This window comes from Hyla sarda, chromosome 2 (assembly GCF_029499605.1).
Source record: "Hyla sarda isolate aHylSar1 chromosome 2, aHylSar1.hap1, whole genome shotgun sequence".
NCBI classification, from domain to species: domain Eukaryota; kingdom Metazoa; phylum Chordata; class Amphibia; order Anura; family Hylidae; genus Hyla; species Hyla sarda.
The window spans coordinates 416,285,476-416,306,705 of NC_079190.1; the positions used below are offsets into that span (position 1 = coordinate 416,285,476).

The 21,230-nt window shown below is 41.4% G+C and overlaps 1 pseudogene; it reads right to left on the bottom strand.

The window, feature by feature from the left end:
• Window positions 1–9,249: 9,249 nt before the first annotated feature.
• Window positions 9,250–12,936, bottom strand: LOC130357487 (protein FAM200B-like; annotated as a pseudogene).
• Window positions 12,937–21,230: the final 8,294 nt, after the last annotated feature.

The window sequence follows — 21,230 nt, forward strand, 5'->3', positions numbered from 1 at the left end:
GGGAGTGGGCGTGTTGGCCGAGTGCACCTTTTCCGACAGCCGTTAAAAACATTGAAAACATTAGACGTCTCCTGACGTGACAGTAGAACGCCTTGTCCCGGAAGCTGCAAATGGAAACTATACTGGTGTCTGCCCAAAGATTGCTGGGGTCCCCAGCGTCGGCAACCCCGCAATCATTGAACTTATCATTTATCTTTTGAGGAAATAGTATATAAATGACTACATTTTATGGTTGGCAATGTTGTCCCCTGTCTCCAATTTTACAAAGTGAACAAGAAAAGATTTTGCAATTTTTCAAAATGCAAGGATAAACACGTACAGGTGAAAAATATACTTACGCACGGAGTTCCAGAACTTTGTGAAGAAATGAGAGTCTCTACGCGTGTTTATATTCAGTGTGTTTTGCCCCCGAACCACTGGGTAGATTGCTCTTCTGGACCCATTTGAAATAGCTATAGCGCACAGAGCGCCAGCGCTTCTGCACGCGTGTTGCTGGAAGGAAAATTGGCCAAGTAAAATTTTTTAGTTTTTTTTTCTTCAAACATGTTACTAGCAGGTTGCAAAAGTTTTCATTTGTTTGGTTCTAAGTAATCTTAACCACTTATTCTATTTAAACCAAAAATATAAAAAAAAAAAACCTATAACGTCCTGGAGTTCTAGGTCATATTTGGCAAAATCTTTTAAGAGAGCACTGTATTTGTTGAAATACAAATAAAAAATTTTTCGGTTGAAAATACTGTCAGAATGTTTTTTGTGTTTTTTGTCCCACAAAGAGGGACGACTGTGGACCAGATTTATTATGTCTTCGGTGCTGAATTCACTAGAATCAATAACATAGGTGACTGAACTATCCTTTTTGGATTTCTGTTTAACCCCTTAACCCCTTAAGGACCGAGCCCTTTTTCACCTTAAGGACCGGAGCGTTTTTTGCAATTCTGACCACTGTCACTTTAAACATTAATAACTCTGGAATGCTTTTAGTTATCATTCTGATTCCGAGATTGTTTTTTCGTGACATATTCTACTTTAACTTAGTGGTAAAATTTTATGGTAACTTGCATCCTTTCTTGGTGAAAAATCACCAAATTTGATGAAAAAAATGAAAATTTAGCATTTTTCTAACTTTGAAGCTCTCTGCTTGTAAGGAAAATGGATATTCAAAATATTTTTTTTTTGGGTTCACATATACAATATGTCTACTTTATGTTTGCATCATAAAATTTATGAGTTATTACTTTTGGAAGACACCAGAGGGCTTCAAAGTTCAGCAGCAATTTTGACATTTTTCACAAAATTTTCAAACTCGCTATTTTTCATGGACCAGTTCACGTTTGAAGTGGATTTGAAGGGCCTTCATATTAGAAATGCCCCATAAAAGACCCCATTATAAAAACTACACCCCCAAAGTATTCAAAATGACATTCAGTAAGTGTATTAACCCTTTAGGTGTTTCACAGGAATAGCAGCAAAGTGAAGGAGAAAATTCAAAATCTTCATTTTTTACACTCGCATGTTCTTGTAGACCCAATTTTTTTATTTTTGCAAGGGGTAAAAAGGAGAAAATTTTTACTTGTAATTGAAACCCAATTTCTCTCGAGTAAGCACATACCTCATATGTCTATGTTAATTGTTCAGCGGGCGCAGTAGAGGGCTCAGAAGGGAAGGAGCGTCAAATGGTTTTTGGGGGGCATGTCACCTTTAGGAAGCCCCTATGGTGCCAGAACAGCAAAAAAACACACATGGCATACCATTTTGGAAACTAGACTCCTCAGGGAACGTAAAAAGGGGTAAAGTGAACCTTAATACCCCACAGGTGTTTCACGACTTTTGCATATGTAAAAAAATATATATATTTTTTACCTAAAATGCTTGGTTTTCCAAAAATTTTACATTTTTAAAAAGTGTAATAGCAGAAAATACCCCCCAAAATTTGAAACCCAATTTCTCCCGATTCAGCAAACACCCCATTGCTCTGCTGGCGCACTACAGGTCTCAGAAGAGAAGGAGTCACATTTGGCTTTTTGAAAGCAAATTTTGCTCTGGGGGCATGCCGCATTTAGGAAGCCCCTATGGTGCCAGAACAGCAAAAAAAAAAAAAAAACACATGGCATACCATTTTGGAAACTAGACCCCTCGGGGAAATTAACAAGGGGTAATATGAATCTTAATACCCTACAGGTGTTTCACGACTTTTGCATATGTAAAAATTTATTTTTATTTTTTACCTAATATGCTTGGTTTCCCAAAATTTTAACATTTTTAAAAAGGGTAATAGCAGGAAATACCCCCCAAAATTTGAAGCCCAATTTCTCCCGATTCAGAAAACACCCCATATGCGGGTGAAAAGTGCTCTGCTGGCGCACTACAGGTCTCAGAAGAGAAGGAGTCACATTTGGCTTTTTGAAAGCAAATTTTACTCTGGGGGCATGCCGCATTTAGGAAGCCCCTATGGTGCCAGAACAGCAAAAAAAAAAACACATGGCATACCATTTTGGAAACTAGACCCCTCGGGGAACGTAACAAGGGGTAATGTGAACCTTAATACCCTACAGGTGTTTCACGACTTTTGCATATGTGAACATTTTTTATTTTTTTTTACCTAAAATGCTTGGTTTCCCAAAATTTTTACATTTTTAAAAAGGGTAATAGCAGAAAACACCCCCCAAAATTTGAAGCCCAATTTCTCCCGATTCAGAAAACACCCCATATGGGGGTGAAAAGTGCTCTGCTGGCGCACTACAGGTCTCAGAAGAGAAGGAGTCACGTTTGGCTTTTTGAAAGCAAATTTTGCTCTGGGGGCATGCCGCATTTAGGAAGCCCCTATGGTGCCAGGACAGCAAAAAAAAAACACATGGCATACCATTTTGGAAACTAGACCCCTCGGGGAACGTAACAAGGGGTTAAGTGAACCTTTATACCCCACAGGTGTTTCATGACTTTTGTATATGTAAAAAAAATATATTTTTTTTTACCTAAAATGCTTGTTTTCCCAAAAATTTTACATTTTTAAAAAGGGCAGAAAATACCCCACAAAATTTGAAGCCCAATTTCTCCCGAGTACGGCGATACCCCATATGTGGCCCTAAACTGTTGCCTTGAAATACGACAGGGCTCCAAAGTGAGAGTGCCATGCGCATTTGAGGCCTAAATTAGGGATTGCATAGGGGTGGACATAGGGGTATTCTACGCCAGTGATTCCCAAACAGGGGGCCTCCAGCTGTTGTAAAACTCCCAGCATGCCTGGACAGTCAGTGGCTATCTGGCAATACTGGGAGTAGTTGTTTTGCAACAGCTGGAGGCTCCGTTCTGGAAACAGTGGCGTACCAGACGTTTTTCATTTTTATTGGGGAGGGGAGGGGGGCTGTGTAGGGGTATGTGTATATGTAGTGTTTTTTACTTTTTATTTTATTTTGTGGTAGTGTAGTGTAGTGTTTTTAGGGTACAGTCACACGGGCGGGGGTTCACAGTAGTTTCTCGCTGGCAGTTTGAGCTGCGGCAGAAAATTTGACGCAGCTCAAACTTGCAGCCGGATACTTACTGTAATCCTCCGCCCATGTGAGTGTACCCTGTACGTTCACATTGGGGGGGAACATCCAGCTGTTGCAAAACTACAACTCCCAGCATGTACGGTCTATCAGTGCATGCTGGGAGTTGTAGTTTTGCAACCGCTGGAGGCTCCGTTTTGGAAACAGTGACGTACCAGACGTTTTTCATTTTTATTGGGGAGGGGAGGGGGGCTGTGTAGGGGTATGTGTATATGTAGTGTTTTTTACTTTTTATTTTATTGTGTGTTAGTGTAGTGTAGTGTTTTTAGGGTACAGTCGCATGGGCGGGGGGTTCACAGTAGTTTCTCGCTGGCAGTTTGAGCTGCGACAGAAAATTTGCCGCAGCTCAAACTTGCAGCCGGATACTTACTGTAATCCTCCGCCCATGTGAGTGTACCCTGTACGTTCACATTGGGGGGGGGGGGGAGAAACATCCAGCTGTTGCAAAACTACAACTCCAAGCATGTACGGTCTATCAGTGCATGCTGGGAGTTGTAGTTTTGCAACAGCTGGAGACACACAGGTTGTGAAACACCGAGTTTGGTAACAAACTCAGTGTTTTGCAACCAGTGTGCCTTCAGCTGTTGCAAAAGCTACAACCCCCAGCATGTACGGACAGCGGAAGGGCATGCTGGGTCTTGTAGTTATGCAACAGCCGGAGGCATACTACATTGGCTGGGGATGCTGGGGATTGCAGTTATGCAACAGCTGGAGACACACTGGTTTACTACTTAACTCAGTGTGCCTTCAGCTGTTGCAAAACTACAACTCTCAGCAGTCACCGACAGCCAACGGGCATGGTGGGAGTTGTAGTTATGCACAACCAGATGCACCACTACAACTCCTAGCATGCACTTTAGCTGATTGTGCAAGCTGGGAGTTGTAGTTACACAACAGCTGAAGGTACACTTTTACATAGAAAGAATGTGCCTTCAGCTGTTGCAAAACTACAAGTCCCAGCATGCCCATAAGGGCATGCTGGGAGTTGTGGTGGTCTGCCTCCTGCTGTTGCATAACTACAGCTCCCAGCATGCCCTTGTTGCAGGAGGCTATCACTCACCTCCAACGATCCAGCCGCACAGGTCAGTCCCTCGTCGTCTCCGCCGCCGCCGCTGCTCCTGGGGCCCCGATCCCAACAGGGACACCGGGGATCGGGGTCCCCAGCACCGGGGGTCGTCTTCCCGCACCCGCTCACGTCCTCCGGAAGAGGGGCGGAGCGGGTTGCGGGAGTGACACCCGCAGCAGGCGCCCTGATTGGTCGGCCGGTAATCCGGCCGACGAATCAGGGCGATCGTGAGGTGGCACCAGTGCCACCTCAGCCCTGCTGGCTCTGGCTGTTCGGGGCCGTCAGATCAGCCAGTAATTCCGGGTCATCGGGTCACTGGAGACCCGATTGACCCGGAATCTGCCGCAGATCGCTGGACTGAATTGTCCAGCGATCTGCGGCAATCGCCGACATGGGGGGACATAAAGACCCCCCTGGGCGATATGCCGGGATGCCTGCTGAACGATTTCAGCAGGCATCCGGCTCCGGCTCCCCTCCGGCTAGCGGTGGGGGCCGGAAATGCTCAGGGCGTATCCATACGCCCTCGGTCCTTAAGGACTTGGAAACGGGGGCGTATGGATATGCCCTATGTCCTTAAGGGGTTAAGGACTCAGGGTTTTTCCGTTTTTGCCCTTTCGTTTTTTCCTCCTTACCTTTTAAAAATCATAACCCTTTCAATTTTCCACCTAAAAATCCATATTATGGCTTATTTTTTGCGTCGCCAATTCTACTTTGCAGTGACATTAGTCATTTTACCCAAAAATGCACGGCGAAACGGAAAAAAAATCATTGTGCGACAAAATCGAAAAAAAAACGCCATTTTGTAAATTTTGGGGGCTTCCGTTTCTACGCAGTGCATATTTCGGTAAAAATGACACCTTATCATTATTCTGTAGGTCCATACGGTTAAAATGATAGCCTACTTATATAGGTTTGATTTTGTCGCACTTCTGGAAAAAATCATAACTACATGCAGGAAAATTTATACGTTTAAAAATGTCATCTTCTGACCCCTATAACTTTTTTATTTTTCCACGTACGGGGCGGTATGAGAACTCATTTTTTTGCGCCGTGATCTGAAGTTTTTATTGGTATGATGTTTGTTTTGATCTGACTTTTTGATCACTTTTTATTCATTTTTTAATGTTATAAAAAGTTACCAAAATACGCTTTTTTGGACTTTGAATTTTTTTTGCGCGTACGCCATTAACCGTACGGCTTAATTAATGATATATTTTTATAGTTCGGACATTTACGCACGCGGCGATACCACATATGTTTATTTTTATTTTTTTTTACACTGTTTTATTTTTTTTATGGGAAAAGGGGGGTGATTCAAACTTTTATTAGGGAAGGGGTTAAATGACCTTTATTAACACTTTTTTTTTACTTTTTTTGTGCAGTGTTATAGGTCCCATAGGGACCTATAACACTGCACACACTGATCTCTCATCCTGATCACAGACATGTATTAACACGCCTGTGATCAGCATTATCGGCGCTTGACTGCTCCTGCCTGGATCTCAGGCACAGAGCAGTCATTCGTCGATCGGACACCGAGGAGGCAGGTAAGAGCCCTCCCGGTGTTCGATCAGCTGTTCGGGACGCCGCGATTTCACCGCGGCGGTCCCGAACAGTCCGACTGAGCAGCCGGGATACTTTCAGTTTCACTTTAGAAGCGGCGGTCAGCTTTGACCGCCGCTTCTAAAGGGTTAATACCGCACATCGCCGCGATCGGCGATGTGTGTTATTAGCCGCGGGTCCCGGCCGTTGATTAGCGCCGGGACCCACGCGATATGATGCGGGATCGCGGCGCGATCCCGCTTCATATCGCGGGAGCCGGCGCAGGACGTAAATATACGTCCTGCGTCATTAAGGGGTTAAAATACATTTGTAAATTGGTTTAGAATACATGAATATTTGTAAAATTTCAAAATTTTGGAAATTTTTTCCTTTAAAAAAAAAAAAAAAAAAAAAAAAAAAAGCCTACATTTTAAAAAACCTAGATCTAATCTAATCGACCAATAGATAAATCTGTTTCTAACAAAACATATATATATATATATATATATATATATATATATTTCACATTTTTTCTTAGAAATATATATATATATATATATCTATATCTCAATCTTTACATATATCTAGGTTTGTAGATATATATATATATATATATATATATATATGTATATATATATATATATATATATATATATGTGTGTGTGTATATATATGTGTATATATATATAGTTTTTGTACAAATCTTTTTTTTTAAAGCCATACCAATATATGAAATATAGAATGTCAATCTAAACCTATCTCTATAAATTCCGCAATATGTTGGATCGATGAATCTTGAAATATAATGCTGATGAAATAGAAACTTTGCCTATGTTCAGTTGTTGAACAAATGTTATTATCCTAGATACCTTGCTTTTGGCCTTTTTGGGTGCAGGATCCTTCTGTCGCTTTTGGGATCCGTGGGGCTGGGTATGAACTTCACTCATAGTTGTTGCCGTAAAATTAGTGTAAACATTTCCTTTGTGTTTATTAATATGTTGTTCATCAAATTTTTTACTTGCTAATTTTTCAATACCAACTTTTAAAAAACGCAGCATCTCCAAACATTGTGGTTGAACATAGTTTGTATATTTTATAATTTGTACAATGGCCTCATGTTCTATAATCAATTATAATTTAATGAATATGAAAATTTCACGACTAATTAATTTGTTAATGGTTGCATTACCTGACTTAAGCCTGGGTCTGGGGAACATTCGGGCGAATTTACTTCCATGCTTGGCTATAGATGGATAAAATTGTGAAATTCAAACAAATGAAAATTTTTGACATTTTAATTAAGCCATTATTTTAAAACATGTTAAAATAAAAAACACTTACCGATCCTGGGAGACTGTCCACATTCCGCTCTGGACTAGGTGTCTGTTTAGACTAAAAAAAATAAAAATTGTGAAGCTTGTAAAATAGTATTGATTTTAATTTGAAATTTCTATTAAAATTAAAAATAAAAAATGTTATGAAAAATACTCACATGCATTACATTTTGGGAGTCACTGTCTTCAGATGACATAATGGCCTAAGTGCAAGAAAGATGATGACATTTATAGAACAAAAGTAAAATTCTAACTTTATAAAATTACAATTAAAAAACAATTTAACAAAATAAAAAAACAAACAGCAACTACCAGCATGGCCGCCCAAAAATTGCCAAAGTATGGTCCCTCCAGAACTTGCAAAACAACAAGTACCAGCATGGCTGCAGAAAGTTGTCACAAGCATGGTCCCTCCATTTTTTGCAGAACAACAAGTACCAGCATGGCTGCAGAAATTTTACACAAGCATTGTCCCTTCATTTTTTGCAGAACAACAAGTACCAGCATGGCTGCAGAAAGTTGTCACAAGCATGGTCCCTCCATTTTTTGCAGAACAACAAGTACCAGCATGGCTGCAGAAATTTTTCAAAAGCATTATCCCTTCATTTTTTGAAGAACAACAAGTATTGGCATGGCTGCAGAAAGTTTTCACAAGCATGGTCCCTCCATTTTTTGCAGAACAACAAGTACCAGCATGGCTGCAGACATTTTTCACAAGCATTGTCCCTTCATTTTTTTCAGAACAACAAGTACCAGCATGGCTGCAGACATTTTTCACAAGCATTGTCCCTTCATTTTTTGCAGAACAACAAATACCAGAATGGCTACAGAAAGTTTTCACAAGCATGGTCCCTCCATTTTTTGCAGAACAACAAGTACCAGCATGGCTGCAGACATTTTTCACAAGCATGGTCCCTCCATTTTTTGCAGAACAACAAGTACCAGCATGGCTGCAGAAATTTTACACAAGCATTGTCCCTTCATTTTTTGCAGAACAACAAGTACCAGCATGGCTGCAGAAAGTTTTCACAAGCATGGTCCCTCCATTTTTTGCAGAACAACAAGAACCAGCATGGCTGCAGAAATTTTACACAAGCATTATCCCTTCATTTTTTGCAAAACAACAAGAACCAGCATGGCTGCAGAAATTTTTCACAAGCATTGTCCCTTCATTTTTTGCAGAACAACAAGTACCAGCATGACTGCAGAAAGTTTTCACAAGCATGGTCCCTCCATTTTTTGCAGAACAACAAGTACCAGCATGACTGCAGAAAGTTTTCACAAGCATGGTCCCTCCAACTACAGATTAACTACAAGTACCAGCATACCATTCAAAAAATAAACAGCAAGGGTGCATACACAATTGATGTAAACATGTTTATTAACCCCAAAAGATAGGAATATTATCCACAAATTAAGCAAACATATTCAATTCTCCATTTTTTACTGTTAAAATCTCAATACATTTTTTTTACGTCAGGGTCATGAAATATTTAGAGTATGCAAATTAGCAGCCATCTTACCTTCGGATTCGGCACAACTGAGCCTAAAATGGCATCTGTCAGGAGGGTAGAGAAATGAGGTCCTTCTCCAAGTCTCTTCATAAACACACTGGCCAGACAGGGCGTTTCCAGAAGGAGGAGGGATGTCCGGGGCTCATGTCTGGAGGCATTTGCGCATGTGCAAACTCCTTAAACGGATTACGGAAAACGTATGCAACCGTATTCCACATTCCAGCATACGGTTCTAATTGAATTCAATGTTAAAAGAACTGTATATGGTTGGAATACGGTTTTCCGATCTTGGGCAAAAACGTGGTCGACCACGTTGAAAAACCTACAGTTGAAAAATCAGCAAAAACGTATTTAAAGCAAACCGGATGCAACCGTACACACTTTTGGGAATATGGTTTATAATTTAAAGACTATGGATACGGTTTCTGATACGGTTGTATACGGTTTTAAAGCTAAAACCGTATATGGGAACCGTATTAGAAAAACATAGTGTGAACCCAGCCTAACAGAGAGTAAAGGAAGCCTTAACACCTCACAGGTGTTTCAAGACTTTTTGTTAAATTTGGATGTGTAAATGAAAAAAAAATGTTTTTTCACTAAATGCTGGTTTTTCCCCAAATTTAACATAGGAGAAAATTACCCCCCAAATTTATAACCCCATTTCTTCTGAGTATGGAAATACCCCATTTGTGGACGTCAAGTGCTCTGCTGGTACACTACAATGCTCAAAAGAGGAGGAGCGCCATTGAGCTTTTGGGTAGAGAATTTGTTTGGAATGGAAGTTAGGGGCCATGTGCGTTTATAAAGCCTCCTGTGGTGCCAGCACAGTGGACCCCCTCCCCCCCATGTGACCCCATTTTGGAAAATACACCCCTCAGAGAATTTAATAAAGTGTGCAGTGAGTATTTACACCCCACTGGCATTTGACAGATCCTTGGAACAGTGGGCTGTGCAGATGAAAAATTACATTTTTCATTTTCACAGACCACTGTTCCAAAAAACTGTCAGACACCTGTGGGATGTAAATGCTCACTGTACCCTTTATTACATTACATGAGGGGTATAGTTTCCAAAATGGGGTCACGTTGGGGGGGGGGGGTCCATTGTTCTGGCACTCTGGAGGCTTTGTAAATAAACATGGCCTTCAATTCTGGACAAATTATCTCTCCAAACACCTGTGGGGTGTTATTCGTCAAACACCTGTGGGGTGTTAAGGCTCACTATACCCCTTGTTACATTCCATGAGGGGTGTAGTTTCCATAATGGGGTCACATGTGGGTATTTATATTTTTGCGTTTATGTCAGAACCGCTGTAAAATCAGCCACCCCTGTGCAAATCACCAATTGAGGCCTCAAATGTACATAGCGCGCTCTCACTACGGAACCTTGTTGTGCTTCCGCAGAGCATTTTACGCCCACATATGGGGCATTTCCATACTCAGGAGAAGTTGCGTTCCAAATTTTGGTGGTCTTTTTTTTTTCCTTTTACCGCTTGTGAAAATAAAAAGTATGGGGCAACACAAGCACGTTAGTGTAAACATTTTTATTTTTTTACACTAACAGGCTGGTGTAGCCCCCAACTTTTCCTTTTCATAAGGGGTAAAGGGAGAAAAAGCCTCCAAAAATTTGTACTGCAATTTCTCCCGAGTACAGAAATACCCCATATGTGGCCCTAAACTGTTTCCTTGAAATACGACAGGGCTCTGAAGTGAGAGAGCGCCATGCGCATTTGAGGACTAAATTAAGGATTGCATAGGGGTGGAAATAGAGGTATTCTACTCCAGTGATTCCCAAACAGGGTGCCTCCAAATCTTGCTAAACTCCCAGCATGCCTGGACAGTCAGTGGCTGTCTGGAAATGCTGGGAGTTGTTCCGAGATGCTGGGAGGCTCCGTTTTGGAAACACTGCCGTACGATCCGTTTTTCATTTTTATTGGGGGGGGGCAGTGTAAGGGGGTGTATATGTAGTGTTTGTGTTAGTGTAGTATTTTCAGGGTAGATTCGCACTGGCGGGTTACGCTGAGTTTCGCGCTAGGAGTTTGCGCAGCGGCGAAAAATTTGCCGCAGCTCAAACTTGAAGCAGGGAACCCACTGTAAAACCGCTAGTGTGAATATACCCTGTACATTCACATGGGCAGGCAAACCTTCAGCTGTTTCAAAACTACAACTCCCAGCATGTACTGACAGACCGAGCATGCTGGGTGTTGTACTTTTGCAACAGCTGGAGGCACACTCGTTGGAAAACCTTTTGTAAGGTTCTGTTACCTAACTATTTTCCAACCATTGTGCCTCCAGCTGTTGCAAAACTACAACTCCCAGCATGTACTGATCACCGAAGGGAGATGTAGTTATGCAACAGCTGGAGGTATGTAACTACAACTCCCAGCATGCTGAGACAGCTGTTTGCTGTTTGGGCATGCTGGGATTTGCAGTTTTGCAACATCTGGAGAGCTACAGTTTAGAGACCACTGCACAGTGATCTCCAAACTGTGGCCCTCCAAATGTTGCAAAACTACAAATCCCAGCATGCCCAGACAGCAAACAGCTGTGTGGGCATGCTAGGAGTTGTAGCTTTGCAAGATCTGGAGGGCTACAGTTTAGAGACCACTGTATAGTGGTCTCAAACTGTAGCCCTCCAGCTGTTACAAAACTACAAATTCCAGCATGCCCAGACAGGGCATGCTGGGAGTTGTAGTTTTGCAACATCTGGAGGGCTACAGTTTGGAGACCACTGTATAGTGGTTTCAAACTGTAGCCCTCCAGATGTTGCTAGGCAACTCACAGGCTTCCGTAGGATCAAGGGAGCCGCATCGCCGTCCTCTGCTGCAGCCGATCTCCGATCAGCCGATCACCTATTGTGGGTGGGCAGAGTGAGGAAACCGAAAGTTAACTCCTCTGCCCCCGATCTGCCATTGGTGGTCGCATCTAGCAGGGATAGGAGGGATTGCACCCCTGCCACCTCACTCCTATCCCTTCAGGGGGATTGTTGGTGTCTAGGACAACCCCGATCCCCAATATTTTCCGGGTCACCATAGACCCGTATGACCCGGAATTACGCAAATCGCCGGTGTGAATTCACTGGCTATTTGCTGTGATCGCTGACATGGGGGTGGGGTCTGATGACCCCCCTGGGCATTTGAACGGGGTGTCTGCTGATCGATATCAGCAGTCACCCCGATCCGTTCCCTGCCCGGCGTGCAGCGGGGACCGAAATTCCCACGGCCGTACATTTATGTCATGGCTTTTTTACTACCAGGGTCCCATGACGTACCGGTACGACATGGGTCCTGAACAGGTTAAAAAATTACTCAGGACATTAAATATTGATTCGCCTTTAGTGTCTGTCTCCAAAGTTTTCGCAAATATCATCTCTTCATGGATTTCTTCGTCCAGAACAAATCGAACATATGCCAGTAATAACGCTTCATTACCAAGTAAAGTTGACTTGTCCAGTTGAATAGAAAAATTAGTTGTTTGCAGATAATTACTCAATATCAGAGCTCATTTCATCAATACATCTTTTGAGTACATCAAATGCAGGTTTGTGTAGAACAGTTTTTAAAACCTCTTCAACAGTGGGTAAAATTAACTGTTCTCCGATGGTTTTCCAGATTTCACTATAATCAATGAGATATTGTAAAATGCCCGGCAGCCATTATCGTTACTTTTAGACGTTGAAGCAAACATACTGTGCACGGTGGGTCTCTTTTCATATTTGTCGTTCAATGTTTGAAAATATTTTAAATCTTTACCTATTTTATCAGGATGACACCTTCTTAGATGATCTTCGAGTTTCGATGGTTTCATAGAGTAATTGCTCAAAACTTTGTTGCATGAAAGGCATATGGGCAATCGTTTGTCTGCCTTTGATGGAAGAAAACCAAATTTCAAATAATCAATACTGTATTGTCGACAATTCTTCTTAGATTCAGCCATGTTTTGTTTCAGTTACCTACCTGTAAAGAAAAAAATCTTTGTTTTAGTAATCATAAGGTGATTTTAACAGGATATGGCTATTTGAATAGAATAGGATTAATTAATTATTGCAATGAAAATACCAAAATGCCAGCGGCAAAACTGATTTTAATTACGGTATTAAAAGCAATAAACAGCTAAGACCCATTTAGAGGTTTTCACAAAACGGCTGAACCCATTTTGATGTAAAATAAAAAAATGTTGATTAATTATATTTTGATAAATTTCTGTAAATTTGAAAGAAAATACTTTTGAAGAATATTTTGACATCAAAACTGCGATTTTAATGAGTTATTTATTACTTTGATGAACGTTACGAGTGGTACATAACTTGTTGGGGACGGAGGGTGTATGGACACGCCCTTATGTCTTATCACTTAAGGACGGAGAGCCTACCTGTATGCCCTCTGCATTTCCGATCACCACCAAAATCATTCACCAGGCATCCTGTGCCAATGCCCAGGGGGGTACTGAGACCCCCCCCCCCATGGCAGCAAATTCACACTGGCGATTTGCGTTGATTCTGGGTCATACGGGTCTCCGGTGACCCGGAAAATAAGGGGGATTGGGGTTGTCCAAGACACCCACAATCCCCCTGAAGAGATATGAGTGAGGTGGCAGGGGTGCCACCCCTCCTATCCCTGCTATTGGTCGTCTAGAAACGACGACCAATAGCAGATCGGGGCGGGGGGTTAACTTTCGGTTCCCCCGTTCCGCCCACTCACAATAGGCGGGGCAGAACGGGGAAACCGACGAGGACTGACGCCGGAGAACCACTTACCCATCGGCGGCGGCAGCAGGCGGTGATCGGCGGCAGAAGAGCGGTGCGGCTCCCATGATCCTACGGAAGTCGGTGAGTTGCCTAGCAACATCTGGAGGGCTACCGTTTGATACCACTATACAGTGGTCTCTAAACTGTAGCCCTCCAGATGTTGCAAAACTAAAACTCCCAGCATGCCGAGACAGCTATTTGCTGTGTGGGCATGCTGGGATTTGCAGTTTTGCAACATCTGGAGGGCCACAGTTTAGAGACCACTGCAGAGTGATCTCTAAACTTTGGCTGTCTAGAATAGATCTTGCAAAACTACAACTCCCAGCATGCCCATACAGCAGTTTCCTGTCTGGGCATGCTGGGGTTTGTAGTTTTGCAACATCTGGAGGGCCACAGTTTGGAGATCACTGTGCAGTGGTCTCTAAACTGTAGCCCTCCAGATGTTGCAAAATTGCAAATCCCAGCATGCCCAAACAGCTGTCTCGGCATGCTGGGAGTTGTAGTTGCGTACCTCCAGACGTTGCATAACTACATCTCCCAGCATTCCTTTCAGCGATCAGTACATGCTAGGAGTTTTGCAACAGCTGAAGGCACACTGGTTGGAAAATACTGAGTTAGGTAACAGAACCTTGCAAAAGTACAACTCTCAGTGTGCAAGGTCTGTCAGTACATGCTGGGAGTTGTAGTTTTGCAACAGCTAGAGGTTTGTCCCCCCCCCCCCCATGTGAATGTACAGCATACATTAACACTGGCGGGTATACAGTGAGTTTCCTGCTTCAAGTTTGAGCTGGGGCAAATTTTCCGCCGCAGCACAAACTCCGAGACGTAAACTCACCGTAAACCTCCGCCAGTGCGAATGTATCCTAAATACACTAAACTCCACTAACACATAATAAAGGGTAAAACACTACATATACACCCCCTTACACTGTCCATCCCAATAAAAATGAAAACATATCGCAGGGAAGTGTTTCCAAAATGGAGCATCCAGCTGTTGCAAAACAACAACTCCCAGCATTTCCACACAGCCACTGACTGTCCAGGCATGCTGGGAGTTTAGCAACAGCTGGAGGCACCCTGTTTGGGAATCACTGGCCTACATTGATAGGTAAGGCCAAGCCAACATTTTTGTCCTTCACTATCGAACCCAGATACATTTTCGTGGACCCCCACTTACAACTTGTGAACCCCCTTTTTTTTTCAAGCCAACGTAGACCCCTGTCAAGTCTCCCGTGGACCCCAGGGGGTCCACCTGGACCACTTTCGGAATCACTGCTCAACAGAAACATCAAATCAATGATCCTGTGGAAAAATGTTGTTAGTATTCAATTATCAATAAACTTATTGTTTTTATTTAACTTGCTATTATTATCAATAAAATTAATTAAGCTATTGTTTCACTGGACACTCCTGTCTCAGCTATATTAAGAACTTTTCCTTTCTCTTTTAATTTACCGCATGAATTTCCATACAATGGAGTGGAGAGAATATCCCCCTTCCATGAGGTTTGAACTTTTACAGAGAAGGTGACATACACCTAGGACCGAGGAATGTGCTTCCCCTCCCAACTAAGGTGGGCTAAGTTATGGGAGCTTACAGCCTTTGCAAATGAAAAAAATAAAATAATATATATATATATATATATATATATATATATATATATATATATACAGCTTACCGTTATTGCAAACTACTCTCGCTCTTCTCCTATCTTAGGAGACTTTCATGGCACTTAAGGTTTAACCCCTTAAGGACCCCATTTGGGCCTTAAGGACGCAGACAACTTTATTTTTATGTTTTCATTTTTTCCTCTTCGCCTTCAAAAAATCATAGCTCTTTTATATTTTCATCCACAGACTAGTATGAGGGCTTATTTTTTGCGCGACCAGTTGTCCGTTGTAATGCCATCACTCACTTTACCATAAAATGTATGGCGCAACCAAACAAAATACTATTTGTGCGGTGAAATTAAAAAGAATACCACGATTTTGCAAATTTTGGAAGGTTTCGTTTTCACGCCGTACAATTTACGGTAAAAATTACATGTGTTCTTTATTCTTTGGGTCAATACGATTAAAATGATACCCATGATAACATACTTTTCTATTACTGTTGTGCTTAAAAAAAAATGACAAACTTTTTAACCAAATTAGTATGTTTAAAATCCCCCTATTTTGAAGACCTATAACTTTTACATTTTTCCGTATAAGCGGCGGAATGAGGGCTCATTTTTTGCGCCGTGATCTTTACTTTTTATTGATACCATATTTGCTTATATAAAACTTTTAATCCATTTTTTATAAAAAAAAAATTTGGAATAAAATGTTATAAAAAAGCAGCTATTTTGGACTTTTCTTTTTTTTAACGTTCACCGTACGGTATCATTAACACTTTATTTTCATAGTTCAGATATTTACGCATGCGGAGATACCAAATATGTATATAAAATATTTTTTTAACACTTTTTGGGGGTGAAATCGGGAAAATGGGACAAGTTACGTTTTTATTGGGGGAGGGGGTTTTTAAATTTTTTTTTACTACATTTTTTTTACTTTTTTTACTTTTATTTTTACACTTTAATAGTTCCCATAGGGGACTATTTATAGCAATCATTTGATTGCTAATCCTGTTCAGTGCTATGTATAGGACAAAGCACTGATCAAGGTTATCGGTCATCTTTTGCTCTGGTCTGCGGGAAGGCAGATCAGAAGACACTGGGAAGGCAGTGGAGCCAGGTGAGGGGACCTCCGTCTGCCATGCTGGATGATCGGATCGCTGCGACAGCGCTGCGGGTGATCCAATCATCCATTTTAATGACCGCGATGCTGCAGATGCCATGATCTGTATTGATCACGGCATCTGAGGGGTTAATGGCGGATATCCGCGGGATCGCGGATGTCCGCCATTACAGGCGGGTCCCTGGCTGTGATCAGCAGCCGGGACCTGCCACGCATGATCCGGGCATCGCTCCGATGCTTGTGGTTGTGCTTAGGACATAAATGTACGTCCTGGTGCGTTAAGTACAACTTCACCAGGACGTACATTTACATCCTGCGTCGTTAAGGGGTTAATTAACCTGAATATTTAAATACAGATTTGCATTTATTTATATTTTTTATTCACCCCCCCCCCCCCCTTTCTAAATTATAGGGAGCTGGTAAGTGTTAAGAACATTATTTTATCACTTAATCCCTTAAGGACGCAGGACGTAAATGTACGTCCTGGTGAGGTGGTACTTAACGCACCAGGACGTACATTTACGTCCTAAGCATAACCACGGGCATCGGAGCGATGCCCGTGTCATGCGCGGCTGATCCCGGCTGCTGATCGCAGCCAGGGACCCGCCGGCAATGGCCGACGCCCGCGATCTCGCGGGCGTCCGCCATTAACCCCTCAGGTGCCGGGATCAATACAGATCCCGGCATCTGCGGCAGTTCGCGATTAAAATGAACGATCGGATCGCCCGCAGCGCTGCTGCGGGGATCCGATCATTCATAACGCTGCACGGAGGTCCCCTCACCTTTCTCCATGCGGCTCCCGGCGTCTCCTGCTCTGGTCTGTGATCGAGCAGACCAGAGCAGGAGATGACCGATAATACTGATCTGTTCTATGTCCTATACATAGAACAGATCAGTATTAGCAATCATGGTATTGCTATGAATAGTCCCCTATGGGGACTATTCAAGTGTAAAAAAAAATGTAAAAGTAAAAGTAAAAAAAAAGTGAAAAATCCCCTCCCCCAATAAAAAAGTAAAACGTCCGTTTTTTCCTATTTTACCCCAAAAAGCGTAAAAAACATTTTGTATAGACATATTTGGTGCGTAAATGTCCGAACTATTAAAATAAAATGTTAATGATCCCGTACGGTGAACGGCGTGAGCGAAAAAAAATTTAAAAAGTCCAAAATTCCTACTTTTTTAATACATTTTATTAAAAAAAAAAATTATAAAAAATGTATTAAAAGTTTTTTATATACAAATGTGGTATCAAAAAAAAGTACAGATCATGGCGCAAAAAATGAGCCCCCATACCGCCGCTTAGACGGAAAAATAAAAAAGTTATAGGTCATCAAAATAAAGGGATTATAAACGTACTAATTTGGTTAAAAAGTTTGTGATTTTTTTTAAGCGCAACAATAATATAAAAGTATATAATAATGGGTATCATTTTAATCGTATTGACCCTCAGAATAAAGAACACATGTCATTTTTACCAGAAATTGTACGGCGTGAAAACAAAACCTTCCAAAATTAGCAAAATTGCGTTTTTCGTTTTAATTTCCCCACAAAAATAGTGTTTTTTGGTTGCGCCATACATTTTATGATATAATGAGTGATGTCATTACAAAGGACAACTGGTCGCGCAAAAAACAAGCCCTCATACTAGTCTGTGGATGAAAATATAAAAGAGTTATGATTTTTAGAAGGCAAGGAGGAAAAAATGAAAACGTAAAAATTAAATTGTCTGAGTCCTTAAGGCCAAAATGGGCTGAGTCCTTAAGGGGTTAATATACAGAGCATGCTTAACCTGCAGCGTTCTGCTGTCCTGGTATACTCCCGGAAGAAATTCACAACAGGTGAATAGACATTGGAATCTAGATTAGATTAGATTAGATTAGAGTTATGAAAAAAACAATTCCCCCCCCCCCCCCCCCCTCTTGGGGGTTAAAACATAAATGCGACAAGTACAGATTGTACATGTAGAATCCTACAAGAAATTGTTAGTAAGAAAACATGGTTAGCATACATAGCAATCAACATGTTTAATTCACTTGCACTTGCAAATTCTATCTATCGGGTCGAACTTTATTCACAAAGTTTCTCTATTATCCTACCAGGCCCTGAGTCATAATACTCACTTCCCCTTTAATCTAGGACTTCCTTTTCAGTCAAGTTAGTGACTGGAGTCAATTACACTTATGGGGTTAAACTCTCAACTATAGGAGGTATTGGGCTTAAATTATAGGAAAAAACATATGGACCAAAACCATATACCCTTTTATCACTAAGGCTTGTAAAACCTGTGTTGGTTCCCTACGTTATTTTTAAAAATTTTGGGACAACTATAGCAATTTTAGGTATTAAACAACTATGTTTCATAGAAAATATGGCCTCTTGTAGCCGGTTTATTTGTCTTGCATGTATGCAATTTAAGAATCATGAACACTTAAAACGAAAAACAAGGTTATATCAATATTACTACTTGTTTAATTATTGTTCACTTATAGATTCTTTTATCAAAATCATATTTGTCCTGCCGCGCCCTGTTCGCTGAGACTTCAATTATAATCAACTATTTGTGATCTGAGTCCATTACACATGAGGGTAACTTTTTGGATACTCTCTCCACTAATGGGGCTAATTGGCTAGGAATAAATAGGAAGATTCATGGTCAGGCTATAGACCAGAATCAGGACCCAATCACCGAGGCTAATGAAACCTACATCTGTTCCCTATCTTGGGACAATTTATAGTAAATTTTTTGCGCTAAAACACATCAATTGTGTTTAGCATAGACAATACAACTTCCTGCAGTTGATTTACTTGTCATGCACTATTTGCAAATGTGTATTAACATGTTTCTGCAACTTTCCCCTGTGATTCTGGAGGGTTTAACTTCTACAATACCAGACAGTGACTCTGGGCCTGAATGGACCACACCCATATGGGGTTTTAAGATTCCAATATAATCTTTGGTCTGACTCTTGCTTTCAATGCCAGTAAATATATACATAACATTGACTTATATAGCAAGGTTGCACCCCACTAGGTGGCCACTAGGTGGCATACTCCTTGAGACACTTTATTATAACCAACTGCTATGACTATAGCCACACTCAACCAAAATTATAATCAAACTAACAATGCAATGTCTCGTAATGTAATTACACAGTATCAGTTATACAATAGTCAAAAACTATTAATATTGCAAAAGTACTCTAGCTTAAAATACTATCTCAGCAATTCCTCCATTAATGTTTGGGTTAATAACTCATTTATTAATTATTAAAGGTGTACTCCGGTGCTAAGACATCTTTTCTCCTATCCAAAGGATAGGGGATAAGATGCCTGATTGCGGGGGTCCAGCCACTGAGGACCCCCATGATCTTTCACGCAGCACCCCATTACCATCAGCCAGCAGAGTATGTTCGCTCCGGGTCTGATGACTGCCGATCACGGGGCCGGAGTATTGTGATGTCACGGCTCCGCCCCCGTGTGATGTCACGCTCTGCCCCCTCAATGCAAGCCTATGGGAGGGGGCGTGACAGCCACGCCCCTGCCATAGGTTTGCATTGAGGGGGCGGAGTGTGATGTCACACGAGGCAGAGCTGTGACATCACAATACTCCGGCCCCATGATCCGCAGTCATCAGACCCAGAGCGAACATGCTCCGGGGGCTGATGGTAATGGGGTGCTGCGTGAAAGATCACAGGTCCACAGCGGCTGGACCCCGAGATTAGGCATCTTATCCCCTATCCTTTGGATAGGGGATAAGATGTCTTAGCACCGGAGTACCCCTTTAATTATGGTCAACAAAAATATTAAAAAGGTTATGACCATTATGAATTGCCAAAAATATACAAACAATGCAATTCACCATATCTGGGCCCAACTATTTTCCCAGATATGAGTTCTTTGAAGTAGTGGTAGAAGTAACTTTTGCAATATACTAAAATGATAACGCAGTTATTATAAAAATGATATGTACATTTATTGGTTACAATTGATTAACATTAAAGAGTTATAAACACACCAAAATAGAAATGCAATTATATAAAGAACATCAATGACATAATGTCAGATATTAATCAATGATACATTAGTATGTTATTTAATAATATTAAGCTTAGTCACAGAAGTAGGTAAGTTCAGATATCAGTATATTACTTTGCATTGAGATCATCCCATTACATGATATCTAATGAGCATCTAATGTATAAAAATGGGAATAAACCCCGCCCAGTTCTAACCACAACTATCTCTGGTAAGATACGGTACTAAATATATCATTTATAGTGCGCTGCTAAATAGGAAGACTTAAATCAAGTTTCCTTGTGGTAATTATTATATCCTGTGGAGGAGCAAAGAAATATACCATTAGACTATTCTAATATGCAATATGCTCATTGCATTGATCCCCATAAGACACGCTCCGTTCATCTGCAGTAGAAGGGGGTGTGGCTTATAAACTTCTTTTGCCATCTCATAATTGAGGTTATATATGAGCCAGGTCTGCTCCTCCCCATAAGATAATTACATCCACATTAAAATGAGGTAACTTAATCAAATAAGAAACCTGTGTATCTTACCGAGAGTACTTCTGGATGCAAGAAAGATGGCTGCCTGGGGTCCATGGGAACGCCTGTAGTCATAACCGGTTATCAGAGAAGAAATTACTTATGGGCTAAAGTTTTTCTCCCTGGCTCTTCATGGCTCCGCCCCTTTAGGTGGTCTCTAGGAACTTCAGTAATGAGGATGGGGTC